At 52.4% G+C, this 14,909-nt stretch overlaps 1 pseudogene; it reads left to right on the forward strand.

Annotated features, from left to right (window-relative positions):
* The first annotated feature begins 8,276 nt into the window (after positions 1-8,276).
* On the forward strand, positions 8,277-14,807 carry LOC138821868 (pseudouridine-5'-phosphatase-like; annotated as a pseudogene).
* The last annotated feature ends 102 nt before the right edge of the window (positions 14,808-14,909 follow it).

The raw sequence follows: 14,909 nt of genomic DNA on the forward strand, positions 1-14,909 counted from the left end.
TCCACATCCCCTCCAGCATCTGTTGTTGTTAGAGTTCTTGATTTTTGCTGTTCTAACTGGAGTGAGGTGATATCTCAATGTTGTTTTGATTTGCATTTCTTTTATGGCTAGGGATGTTGAACATTTCTTCATGTGTCTATTGGCCATCCTTCTTTCTTCTTCAGAGAAGCTTCTCTTTAAGTCTTTTGCCCACTCATTTATTGGGCAGTTGTTTCTTTGAGGATTTGTTGTTGGGTGGTTTAATTTTTTGAGTTCCAAGTATATTTTAGATATGAGACCCTTGTCCGTTGTATGGCTAGTAAAGATCTTCTCCCAATCGGTCGGCTTTCTATTGATCTTGCTAGCTATGTCATTTGCCCTGCAGAAGCTCTGCAACCTTATGCAATCCCATTTGTCCAACCTTTCTTTGATTTGTTGTGCTTCCGGGTCTCTATTCAGAAAATTTCGGCCTGAGCCAAGGAGACCTAGGGTTTCTCCTATTCCATCCTGTAATGTTTTCAGAGTGTCTGCTTTGACTTCAAGGTCTTTGATCCATTTGGAGTTGATTCTGGTGCAGGGTGATATATAAGGGTCTAGCTTTAGTTTTCTACATGTAGTTAACCAATTTTGCCAGCACCATTTACTGAAGAGGCTGTCTTTCTTCCATTCTATTGTTTTAGCTTCCTTATCGAAGATTAGATGGCTATAGGTCTGTAGGTTCATTTCTGGGTTTTCAATTCTATTCCATTGGTCCTGAGGTCTGTTCTTATGACAATACCAAGCTGTTTTGATTACTATGGCTTTATAGTAGAGTTTGAAATTTGGTATTGATATTCCTCCAGCAGTGTTCTTTCCGTTGAGGAGCGTTTTTGCTATTCGGGGTCTTTTATTGTTCCATATGAATTTTTGGATTGCCTCTTCTATTTCCTTGAAGAATGAGGGTGGAATTTTGATAGGTATCGCGTTGAATTTGTAGATAGCCTTGGGAAGTATTGCCATTTTCACGATGTTAATCTTGCCAATCCAGGAGCATGGGAGGTTTTGCCATTTTTTAAGTTCTGTGTTGATTTCCTTTTTCAAGATTTTAAAGTTTTCATCATAGAGGTCCTTCACTTCTTTGGTTAAGTTAATTCCTAGGTATTTTATTTTTTGTGGGGCTATTACAAATGGAGTTGCTTTCCTAATTTCAGCCACACTTTTAGTTTTTCCTTTTCTTATCTCTTGGTTCTTGAATGAAATACACAGTTTTTAGACAGACAGAACAAGTTACATCTTTGACAGTGTTAAACTAACCTTTACATTTAAATTTTTAATATTTATCCCAAATTTTAGCCAAGGGAACTAGATCCCAAACAGCCAATGCATTTTTGTTAAGCCAGATAACTTGATTACAGTATAAACAGTCTTATGTATTTTAAAACATTAGTTTTTAAAATACCAGATTTCCTAATTTGCAAGTTAAAAAATCTTTAAAAAGCCATTTAAAACAATGTGAAGATTTTTTTTTTTAGAATTTTTGGTAATGTCCAAACCTCACAACCTTTTGAATTTTAAATTTAAACTCACCCAATTGTTACAGCATGCTGACAATTTTTATCTTTGAACACGTTCACAGACACACACACAAAACACTCACACAGATCTTAAAGCACCCAAAAAATCAAAATCAGTCATACGTACACCTTTTAAAGTTTTTAAACAAAAATGTAAGACAGTATTTCTTTTAAACTAGGTACCTTTGTTGGGCTTTATTTTTCCAGAGCTTGCTTATCTAGCAAGGCAATTCACTAATTAGTCTCTTTGAATCCCTTCTGTTGGAGGAGGGCTGGGGGAGGGGGTCACCTGAAACTAAACTAGCCAGTTTTTTTTTTTAATCCAATTTTAAACAAGAGCACTTTACAAATTGTTACATTGTCAGGACTAGCTGAAAAAGTCCAAACTAGGCACACAGCCTTCTACACCCACCCTGCTGGCAGCCTCCACAAGGAGAAAATGCAGCCTGAGGCTTGAAGGGAACCAAACTAGCCCAGTAACCTTCCATGCCTCAAAGGAGGGTGGGCATAGCAGGTCTGTGACTGAGCCCAGCTGGAACTTTTATTTCCCCAGAAATGTTCAAATAAATAAATAACAAAAACACAGATAAACACAAAAACCAAGGATCCACATTTAAAACTGGTACCAATTTTAAAACAGAACTAGACAAGAACTGAAGGCTGAGTTGGCGAATAATGGGCCCCAGTTTATCCCTACCGGAACTCTGTGCTGTTCTCACTCAGCAAGCTGAATCCAGAGTCTGCTGGGTGAGCCTGCCACACTCACCCAGAACTTCCCTACCCCAGAAAACATAAAACAAACACATACTAAAGTTAACAAGACAAACAAGTGGCCACAAAGACAAAATCAAGTCTCAGTGAATGGGGTGACATCTTACCACCATTCACTTACCAGGGAACTCAACACCCCTACTCACCTCCGGAGGATTTTTCTCTTAGATTCCTGCAGACGTTGACCCAGGGGCCTTCCAAGGCGGAGGAGAATTGCCAGTCATCTTGGGGCAAGGGAAAGAAGTCCCTAGCAGCCATCCCCTCAGACTGACAGGTTCTCCCCCACGTTTAGACCCCCCCGAGGCAAGGCCCGAGGCTGAGATCTAACTGAGGCCACTCGCAGGTGGTCAGTGGCAGATTCATAATTGACAAACAAGCAAGTTACAAAAGCAGAACCAGCGGTTTTTGTTTTTAAACGAACTAGGACAAGGTCTCAGGTGTCCTAGGAGTGACTCGCTTGTTGACCCATTTCCTTGAAAGTCACAAAACAAACACCAAAGACAATTAATGTCAGACACACACAGACAAGACTAGACAAACGCCGCGCGGTCCCCGAGTGAGCAAAAATGAGGAGAGAAACTTCAGAAGGGAGAGGCCGGCCGTGCCTTAACTCCCCCAAACACAGAGACACTCGGATCTCGTCCCCCCTCCACGCGACCCTGGAGTAGGACTCCAGGGCAGGACTAGGGTAGTGGGCACGTCTGCTTTGCCCTCTAGTCCACCACAAATTCACGCACCCTGGGGTAGAAGCCCAGGGCGGGACCAGGGTAGTGGGCATGTCTGCTTTTCCCTCTGGTCCACCACACACGTCCTGTACAGGCACTTTTGGATCCCCAAAACATAAAACGAACACGACAAACACAAAAGACAAGAGCTCTATCTTACTTCCTGCCGGTCCTGGAATCTGGGGTTTGGGGGTGCCTGGTTCCCGGCCAATGCACCAAATGAAAGACCCTAGCCCCCTAGGATACTTTCGTCAACGGGAGGGCGCCCCAGAAAACTCAGACTCCAGGCCGGGAGATGCAATAAGCAAGAGGAGTTTATTTGATGTTTGCGCAAACGTACTCTCTGTCCCGAGCAGACAGGGAGCCCCGAGCAGCGGTTACAAGCCTTTTTTTAAAGGCAAAAACCACAAGATTAATGCATAACACAAAGCATCCCATGATTGGTCCATTTAAAGGTCATCATATACGCCAACAATCACCTTGCCACTCGGGAAATTTTGTAACACTCTTTGTAAAATGACTGGCCCATGGTTGGTTTAAGGGGGGGGTTACATGGTTACAGGCCTATGATTGGTTGACACTTGGCTTAGCTTGTGGTCTTGCCAGGTGGTCGTTATCTCAAGGTCCTGTCTGGGGAATTTCTAAATGGGAACTGAGGAACACATACTGTCTGTTCTTTATCTATGACCACTGACCTTGTCCTGGGGCCGGCATCTGGTCCCTGAAACTTCTTAACTCATTTCTGGGAAGGGAAGGGTCAATGCTAGCGTAAGCAAGTTTACAGAAGCAGAATCAGCAGTTAGCAAGTTAGTAATGGTAATGGTCAATTTTTAATCTTTCAGAGGGAGGGAAGGAAGGAAGGAGGGAAGGAGGGAAGGATTAGAAAGAAGGAAGGAGGGAAGGAAGGATGGAGGGAAGGAAGGAAGGAGGGAAGGAAGGAAGGATTGGAGGGAAGGAAGAAGGAAGGAAGAAAGGAAGGAAGGAAGGAGTGAAGGAAGGAAGGAGGGAGGGAGGGAGGGAAGGAAGGAAGGAAGAAAGGATAGAGGGAAGGAAGGAAGGATTGGAAGGAAGGAAGGAGGGAAGGATTGGAGGGAAGGAAGGAGGAAGGAAGGAAGGAAGGAGTGAAGGAAGGAAGGATTGGAGGGAAGGAAGGAGGAAGGAAGGAAGGAAGGAGGGAACGAGGGAAGGAAGAAGGGAAGGAAGGAGGAAGGAAGGAAGGAAGGAAGGAAGGAGGGAAGGAAGGAAGGAAGGAGGGAAGGAAGGAAGAAAGGATGGAGGGAAGGAAGGATTGGAAGGAGGGAAGGAAGGAGGGAATTCATTCATTCATTATTCATTTCCTCCATTCCCCCTCCCCCTCCCCCCTTCCAGGAAGTGTTGGGCGGATTTCCAGGCATTGAGAAGAGGAAGCCATTGGCTGGGTTCTGGTTGAGTCTGACACACACACAGGAAATCCATCAGCAATTTGTCCCAGAAGCTTCTAGAAGCTTGGTTGGGGCAGGGGGAAGGGAAAGACAAGACCATGCACATGAGCTAATCATAATAAATCAACAACAACAACAAGAAGAACAAGAATAGTCAAGGGACCCTGGACCAGTCACCGCAAAAGATCATGGGAAGGGGTGATGTCATCATCCATCCTCAACTTCTCCCATGGAGGAGAATCCCAAGGGATGAACGCAACTGGGTCCCAGATGTTGGGGAGAATGGGGGGGGGAGGAAACAGAAACCAGCCCCAGCCCTGGCTTCTTTCTAGAACCTTCCATGGGTTGTCCTGGAAGCGTCTCAAGTCCTTAGATCAAACAGATCCCCTGGGAAAACCTATCATCAATAGACCATGAGAGGATCAGTATCAATACCAACACCAATACCAATATCATCAATACCCTCCTTCCCTCCCCCCTCCCCCCAAAATCATTCCTGGGCCAAAGAAGGGGGGTGGGAGTGTTGGGGTGTGTCTGGGTGGAGGGAACGCCTGCCTGGGGAATGTGCTGAGTTATTCTGAAACCTGGAACTTTCTGGGACCTTCTGGAACCTTGGGGGAACTTTCTGGAACTTTCTGGATGGATGTATGGTGGATGGATGGGTGGATGGATGGGTGGGTGGATGGGTGGATGGATGGATGGGTGGATGAGTGGATGGATGGGTGGATGGATGGATAGGTGGATGGGTGGCTGGATGGGTGGCTGGATGAGTGGATGGGTGGATGGATGGATGAGTGGATGGATGGATGGGTGGGTGGATGGATGGAGGATCGATGGGTGGATGGATGGGTGGGTGGATGGATGGATGGGTGGATGGATGGGTGGATGGATGGATGGGTGGATGAATAGGTGGATGGATGGATAGGTGGGTGGATGGATGAGTGGGTGGATGGATGGCTGGATGGATGGGTAAATGGATGGATGGATGGGTGGATGGATGGATGGGTGGATGGATGGGTGGGTGGATGGATGGATGGATGGATGGATGGATGGATGGGCGGCCCCCATCATTGCTGGTCCGCTCACCTGCAGGAAGGCCAGTGCGCACAGGATCTTGGCGGGCGCGCAGGTAGCTGAGGAGTTCGCCACCAGGCACATAGTCCATCATCTTGTACAACCAGCGGTCATCGCGCCACATGGAGAACCTGGGATGGGGTCAGGGGGAGGGAAAGGACACACACGTGAGGTGCTAGGTGCTTGCTGATTATCCAGAGTCCCTGTGGGGAAGTGCTGGGTGCTTGGTACCTGTCCTGAGTTAGTAATAGGCAGGTGCTGGGTGCTTGGTACCTGACTTATGTAAACAGTAGGGAGGTGCTGGGTGTGAAGTCCCGTTCCTGGGTCACCATGGGGAGGTGCTGGGTGCTTAGTTCCTATCCTTGGTCTCCATGGAGAGGTGCTGAATGCTTAGGCTCAGTCCTTGTTCCCCAGGTGGTGGTGCTGGGTGCTTAGTTCCAGTTCTGGGTTACTCTGAGGAGGTGCTGGTTGCTTAGTCCCTGTCCTGGGTCATCATGGGATGGTGCTAGGTTCTCAGTACCTCCCCTGGGTCACCATGGAGAGGTGCTGGGTGCTTAGTCCCAGCCCTGGGTCATCATAGGATGGTGCTGGGTGCTTAGTCCTGGTCCTGGGTTACTCTGAGGAGGTGCTGGTTGCTTAGTCCCAGCCCTGAGTCGTCATGGGATGGTGCTGGGTGCTTGGGAATCATCCTAGGTCACTATGATGAGGTGTTGGGTGCTTAGTCCCAGCCCTGGGTTACTATGGGGTGGTGCTGGGTGCTTGGGGATCATCCTGGGGAGGTGCTGGGTGCTTAGTTCCTGTCTTGGGTCATTATGGGATGGTGCTGGGTGCTTGGGGGATATTGTGAGTCACTATGGGAAGGTGCTGGGTGCTTAGTCCCCACTCTGGGTCACCCTGGGATAGTGCTAGGTGCTTAGTCCCAGCCCTGGGTCATCATGGGATAGTGCTGGGTGCTTAGTCCTGGCCCTGGGTCACCATGGGGAGGTGATGGGTGCTTAGTCCTGGTCCTGGGTCACCATGGGGAGGTGCTGGGTGCTTAGTCCCTGCCCTTGGTCACCATGGGGAAGTGCTGAGTACTTACTCCTGGATCTGGGGCACCATAGGGAGGTGCTAGGTGCTCAGTCCCCATCCTGAGTCACTATGGGGAGGTGCTGGGTGCTCAGTCCCCATCCTGAGTCACTATGGGGAGGTGCTGGGTGCTTAGTCCCCACTTTGGGTCACCATGGGGAGGTGCTGGGTGCTCAGTCCCTGGGTCATCATGGGGAGGTGCTGGGTGCTCAGTCCCTCCCCTGGGTCATCATGGGGAGGTGCTGGGTACTTAGTCCTGGCCCTGGGTCATCATGGGGAGGTGCTGGGTGCTTAGACCTGGCCCTGGGTCACCATGGGGAGGTGCTGGGTGCTTAGTCCCCATCCTGGGTTACCATGGGGAGGTGCTGGGTGCTTAGTCCTGGCCCTAGGTCACCATGGGGAGGTGCTGGGTGCTTAGTCTTGGTCCTGGGTCACCATGGGCAGGTACTGGGGGCTTATTCCCCATCCTGGGTCACCATGGGGAGGTGCTGGGTGCTCAGTCCCCATTCTGGGTCACCATGGGGAGGTGCTGGGTGCTTACTGCTGGATCTGGGGCACCTTAGGGAGGTGCTGGGTGCTCAGTCCCCATCCTGAGTCACTATGGGGAGGTGCTGGGTGCTGAGTCCCCACTTTGGGTCACCATGGGGAGGTGCTGGGTGCTCAGTCCCTGCCCTGGGTCACCATGGAGAGGTGCTGGGTGCTCAGTCCCTGAGTCACCATGGGGAGGTGGTGGGTGCTAAGTCCCTGCCTTGGGTCACCATGGGGAGGTGCTGGGTGCTCAGTCCCCAAAGCCAGGGCACCCAACGGCCTGGTTCCTGCCAGGCCACGCCCCCCAGGCCAGCCATCCAATGGCAGCACGCCCAGGCCACGCCCTCAAAGCCAGACTACACAATAGCATCACTGTTGCCAGGCCACGTCCCCCCAGGACCAGCAGCCCAATGGCCTTACTTCCAAGCCATACCCCCAAAGCCAGGACCCTCAATAGCCTAGTTCCTGCCAGGCCATGGCCCCTAGGCCCAGCGGCCCAATGGCCTTACTTCCAAGCCACGCCCCCCAGCCCAGCCGACCAATGGCATTACGTCCAGCCGCCCAATGGTGTCTTTCCAGGCCACGCCCCCAAACCCCAGCGGCCCAATGGCCTCTGTTCCAGGCCACGCCCCCACTGACTCTCCCGTCAGCTCCACGCCCTGCAGGCCACGCCCACCGCGACGCCACGCCCATCAGAAAGCCACGCCCTCCCGCGTCCCCGCCTCTTAAAGGCGCCTCGTCCCGGAGGCCTCTACGCACCGACGGTGACACGGGGGCCGCCCGGGTCGGCGTCCTCGGGGGTCCTGCGCGCTTCCGCTTCCGGATCCGGACGGCGCAGTGGTGGCCATGGCGGCGGCGGCGGCGGCGACGCTCCGCGGCCCCGCCACGGCTGCATTTCCGGGCGCGGCCGCCGGCGCCCTCGCATCGATGTCATCAGCCGGCGCCAAGACGCGGGCGCGCATGCGCGCGCTCTCGGCGGAGTGCCACTGGGCATGCACATAGGGTTAGCGGGGGAGGGGCCGAACGCTCCCAGCGGAGAGCCATTGCGCATGCGCAGAGGGTTCTTCAGCGGGGACAGGCTGAGCCGGCCTGGCGGAGCGCCATTGCGCTTGCGCACAGGGTTAGGCAGCTGGGAGGGGCTGAGCCAGCCTGCGCCAATGCCCATGCGCACAGGGTTCGTCAGCAGGGAGGGGCCTAGCGCTCCCGGCAGAGCGCCGCTGCGCATGCGTGTCCCTTGGCTGCTTGTTCCCACTGCCCTCCCGCGTGTGGACCCACGGCGCATGCGCACAGGTTGAATCGGCCGGGAGGCGCAGAGCGGACCCTGGAGGGTCGAGTTGCGCATGCGCACAGCTTGAGTCCGCCGGGAGGTGCCTAGGGGACCCCGGGGATCGAGGTTCCGTCCGCATTGCGCATGCGCACTGGTTGAGTCGTCCGGCACCGTCCGGGCCGAGCGTGTGGTGCGTGCATGCGTGGGATTCCCTCGGTTGGTCTGGTTGGTACTGCGCATGCGTGCCACCTTGGGGGGAGGTCCTCCGCGCTGCACCGCGCATGCCTAAGCCAGCACGCCCCGTCCCTCCCCCCCGCCCCCCCCCCCCCGCCGAGCAGGAACACGCATGCGTGTGCTCCCGGGCTCTGCGAGGTACGGATCTGCGCATGCGCGGGATTGGGCTGCGCTGCCCTGCAACGCGCATGCGCGGTTCCCAGAGACAGACTGACAGACAGACACAGGGACAGTGAAACAGAGTCAGACAGACACTGGGACAGAGACGACACACAGATGGACACAGAGAGACACAGACAGATAGATGGACACAGACAGACACAGAGAAGACAGAGACATGGGCAGGCAGAGACAGACAGACACAGAATGACAGACAGAGAGACAGACAGACAGAGGCAGAGCCAGACAGACAGGGAATGACAGAGAGAGACAGACACAGGCCGACAGACAGAGACGGACAGACATAGAGCAAGACAGACAGACACTGGGACAAAGACAGACAGAGACAGACACACAGATGGACACAGAGAGAGACACAGACGGATAGACAGACATAGGCAGAGACAGACACAGACATAGAGAAAGACAGACAGACACAGAGAATGACAGACAGACACGAAAGACAGACAGAGAATGACAGAGAGACACAGACAGACAGACAGATACTGACACAGGCAGACAAAGAAACACAGAACGAGACCCAGACAGACACAGGAGACAGAGACAGAGAGACAAAGAGACAGACAGACACAGAAGTCAGAAGTAGACTGATGACAGACAGACAGACCGAGACAGACAAAGACAGAATGAGACAGAGACAGACAGACAGTGAGACAGACATGGACAGGCAGACCAACAGGCAGACACAGACAAGACAGACAGACAGAAAGACAGAGACAGAAGTAGACTGACAGACACAGACAGACAGACAAAGAAAGAGAGAACGAGACACAGACAGACTGACAGAGGAGACAGACAGAGACAGAGAGACAAAGACAGACAGACACAGACATGGACAGGTAGAGACACGCAGACCAACAGACAGACTGACAGAGGAGACAGACAAAGACAGAGACAGACAGAAGAAGACACAGACAGACAGAGACAGAGACAGAGCTTGACCTACTCCATTGAGGTCAGGACTTGGTTCCAAGTCACTCAAGTGTGAAAATGTTAATCCCACCCATATTTAATCAACATCCATCCACCCATCCATCCTCCATCCATCCATCCACCCACCCATCCACCTATCCATCCACCCATCTATTCACCCATCCATCCATCCATCCACCCATCCACCCTCTGATCCACCCATCCATCCATCCACCCATCCGTCCACCTATCCATCCATCCACGTATCCATCTATCCACCCATCCATCCACCCACCCACCCATCCATCCATCCACCCATCCATCCATCCATCCACCCATCTACCCATCTATCCACCCATCCATCCATCCACCCATCCACCCATCTATCCACCCATCCATCCATCCACCCATCCACCCATCTATCCACCCATCCATCCATCCACCCATCCATCCATCCATCCACCCTCCCATCCATCCACTCATCCATCCACCCACCCATCCATCCATCCATCCACCCATCCATCCATCCTCCATTGAGATGAACACTTGGGTCCAAGTCACTCAACTGTGCAAATGTTAATCCCTTCCATATTCCATCAACAGCAGGACTTGGGTCCAACTCATTCAAGTGTGCAAATGTTAATCCCTTCCCTCCTTCCTCCATGGAGAGGAGTTGGGTCCATCACTCAATTGTGCAAATGTTAATCCCATCCGTCTGTCCTCCATCCAGATGAGGACTTGGGTCCAACTCACTGAAGTGTGCAAACGTTAATCCCACCCATATTGTATCAGGACTTGGGTCCAAGTCACTCAAATGTGTAAATGTTAATCCCATCCATATTCAATCAACATCCATCCACCCACCCATCCATCCACCCATCCACCCACCCATCCCCCATCCATCCATCCACCCTTCTATCCACCCATCTGTCCATCCATCCACCCATCCGTCTATCTGTCTGTCTGTCCATCTATGCATCCATCCCTCTGTCTATCCAGGTGTCTGTCTATCTACTCTCTGTCTGTCTGTCCATTCATGGATCCATCCATCCATCTGTCTATCCACATGTCTGTCTGTCTATCTATCTACTATATCTATCCACCTATCTGTCTGTCTGTGTGTCTATCTATACATCTCTCTGTCTGTCCAACCATCCATCCATCTATCCATTTATTCATGTATCTTATCTGTGTATCTATCTATCATCTATCCATCCGTCTGTCTGTCTATCCACCTACCAGCCTGTCTGTCCATCCTTCTGTCCATCTGTCTATCCATCCATCTGTCCATCTGTCAGTCTGTCTGTCTGTCCATCCATCCATCTATCCATCTATTATCCATCTATCCATCTGTCTGTCTGTCCATCCATCCACCCATTTGTCTATCCATCTATCCATCTGTCAGTCTGTCTGTCTATCCATCTGCCCATCTGTCTATCCATCTATCCATCTGTCAGTCTGTCCATCCATCCATCTACCCATCTATCAGTCTGTCTGTCTGTCCATCCATCCACCCATCTGTCTATCTGTCTTATCTATCCATCTTTCAGTCTGTCTGTCCATCCATCCATCCATCTATCTAGGTATCAGTCTGTCTGTCTGTCCATCGATCCATCCATCTAGCTAGCTATCAGTGTCTGTCTGTCCATCCATACACCCATCTGTCTATCCGTCTATCCATGTATCAGTCTGTCTGTCTGTCCATCCTTCCGCCCATTTGTCCATCCATCTCTCAGTCTGTCTGTCTGTCCATCCATCCGCCCATCTGTCTATCCATCCATCTATCCATCTGTCAGTCTGTCTGTCTGGGTGAAGAACTCTGAAAAGGGACAAACTTTCTAGAACCATCTCCTTTCCCCGGGCCGGTGTGTGTGTGTGTGTGTGTGTGTGTGTGTGTGTGTGTGTGTGTGTGTGTGTGTGTGTGTGTGTGTGTCTGTCTGTCTGTCTGTCTGTCTGTCTGTCTGTCTGTCTGTCTGTCTGTGTGTACCTCCTAGACTTCACCGGTCCATCTGCCATGACCGTTGGATTCAGAACCTTCTAGAACGCGGTGCCGTCTCCACCACCCTATCTAGGACTCGCTGCCCAGTGCTCGGGACAAGATGTCATCTGCTCATACACGTGTGTGCGTGCGTGTGCGTGCATGTGGCCCAGCCGGTCGCCCTGGGAAACGCCCTGGGTCACCATGATGATGATGATGATGATGCCCGGAGTTCACATCCTTCCTGGGTCACCATGATGATGATGATGATGATGATGATGATGATGATGATGATGATGATGATGATGATGATGATGATGATGATGATGATGATGGATGGATGGGTGGATGAATGGATGGATGGATGGGTGGGTGGATGGATGGATGGGTGGATGGATGGATGGATGGATGGTGGATGGATGGGTGGATGGATGAATTGATGGATGGATGGGTGGGTGGATGGATGGATGGATGGGTTGATGGATGGGTCAATGGATGGATGGATAGATGAGTGGATGGGTGGGTGGATGGATGGATGGATGAATGGATGGATGGGTGGCTGGCTGGGTAGATGGATGGATGATGGGTGGGTGGGTGGATGGATGAGTAGATGGATGGATGGATGGATGGGTAGGTGGATGGATGAGTGGATGGATGGGTGGCTGGCTGGGTAGATGGATTGATTGATGGATTGATGGATTGATGGATGGGTGGATGGATCGGTGGATGGGTGGATGGATGGATGGATGGATGAATGGATGGATAGATAGATGGATGGGTGGATGGATGGGTAGATGGATGGGTGGGTGGATGGATGGATGGATAGATAGATGGATGGGTGGATGGATGGGTGGATGGGTAGATGGATGGATGGATGGGTGGATGGATGGATTTGTGGATTTCCCCCCTAGGCCACCAAAGACCTAAGTTCTTCTCCTCCTGTCTCTCTGTCTCCAGGTGCAGAGAAGTTGATCCTCCACATACAGAAGCACAGCATCCCCTTCGCCCTGGCCACCAGCTCAGGGACTGAGGCCTACCAGGCCAAGACCAGCGCACACCGGGAACTGTTCGGTGCCTTTCACCACATGGTGCTGGGTGATGACCCCGAGGTCAAGGCCAGCAAGCCCGCCCCGGACATCTTCCTGGCCTGCGCCCGCAGGTTCTCCGGACATCTTCCTGGCCTGCACCCCCAGGTTCTCCGGACATCTTCCTGGCCTGCAACCGGAGGTTCTCTCCTAATCCCCCCCCCCTGTCAACCAGGTAAACTGAGGCCTCGGGCCTCGGGTCCACTGCATGGACCACACACAGAGAGACACACAGACAGACAGACATGGACGGATACACAGATACACAGACCAGACAGACAGACAGCCAGACACAGAAACACACAGATAGACGCAGAGACGGACACAGAGACACAGATAGACACATGGACAAACCAGACAGACATGCAGACAGACAGACAGGCAGATAGACACACAGACTGACAGGCAGACAAACCAGATAGAGACACAGACACAGAGACAGACTCATAGACAGACAGACAGACAGACCACAGAGACACAGACAGACAGACACACTCCGATAGACAGACAGACACACTGACAGAGAGATAGACACACAGACACACAGACACAGAGACCAGACAGATAGACAGACAGACAGACACAAGAGACGGGACAGACACACAGATTCACAGACCTACCAGACAGACCACAGAGACACAGACAGACAGACACACTGATAGACACACACACAGACAGATAGACACAGACAGACGCACAGATACACAGACCACGCAGACAGACAGAGAGACAGAGCACAGAGACACGGACAGACAGACACACACCAATAGACAGACAGATAGACATACATATGCAGACAGACACACAGACAGACAGACTACAGAGACACACAAATAGGCATATAGACAGACAGACGGATACAGAGACAGACACACACAGATAGACAGACACAGAGACACTTGACCAGACACAGACAGACACACATACAGAGACAGACAGACAGACATGAGTCCAGACAGACAGATACACAGAACAGACCAGACAGACCGACCACAGAGACACAGACAGACAGATATAGGGACAGACAGACACACAGAGACAGACAGAGAGACACGGACAGACACACAATCACACAGATGGATGGACGGATGGAGAGACGGATGGACAGACGGCCCCAGGGGAACAGGGAGGGAGACTCCTTGGCACAGTGCTCACCTGGCCCACACCAGGCCCTGGGTGGGGGAGGCCTCGAAATCACACACAGAACATGCCAGTAGGCACGCCGTGGCTCAACGGTCATCTTCCCTCCTTCCTTCCCTCCTTCCTTCCCTCCTTCCTTCCTTCCTTCACTACTTCCTTCCCTCCTTCCTTCCTTCCCTCCCTCCTTCCTTCCCTCCCTCCTTCCTTCCCTCCTTCCTTCCCTCCCTCCTTCCTTCCTTCCCTCCCTCCTTCCTTCCCTCCTTCCTTCCCTCTCTCCTTCCTTCCCTCCTTCCTTCCCTCCTTCTTTCCCTCCTTCCCTCCTTCTTTCCCTCCTTCTCTCCCTCCTTCCTTCTTTCCCTCCATCCTTCGTTCCTTCCCTCCTTCCTTCCTTCCTTCCCTCCTTCCTTCTTGTTCCTTCCCTCCATCCTTCCTTTTCATCCTTCCTTCCTTCGCTCCTTCCTTCCTTCCCTCCTTCCCTCCTTCCTTCTTTCCTTCCTTCCTTCCCCCCTTCCTTCCCTCCAACACTGGGCACCCGGCCCACCCCCCGGCCGACCTCTCACTCCGCGTGTCTCTCTCGCCCTCTGACCCCGCAGTGCCTGGTGCTGGAGGACGCGCCCCACGGCATGGCGGTCGCCCAGGCAGCGGGGATGCAGGTGGTCATGGTGCCCAGCGTCCAGCTCGACCCCGAACTCAACGGCCGGGGCCACCCTGCTGCTGCCCTCCTTGGGTGACATACAACCCGAGCTCTTCAGCCTGCCCGCCTTCAACTGACCTGCGGACGGACAGACAGACAGACAGAAGGACACTGGACACAAGGCCAAGACCTGACCCATCCCAGGGCCTCCCTGACCTCTGGAAATAAAGGGAATGAACACAGGAAGTGCCTCACTGAGTCACGAGTGGATGGATGGATGGATGGATGGATGGGTGGATGGATGGATGGATGGATGGATGGGTAAATGCATGGGTGGATGGATGGGGATGGATGGGTGGA

Source organism: Dipodomys merriami, unplaced genomic scaffold (assembly GCF_024711535.1).
Source record: "Dipodomys merriami isolate MVZ:Mamm:240054 unplaced genomic scaffold, mDipMer1.0.p SCAF_944, whole genome shotgun sequence".
NCBI lineage: Eukaryota > Metazoa > Chordata > Mammalia > Rodentia > Heteromyidae > Dipodomys > Dipodomys merriami.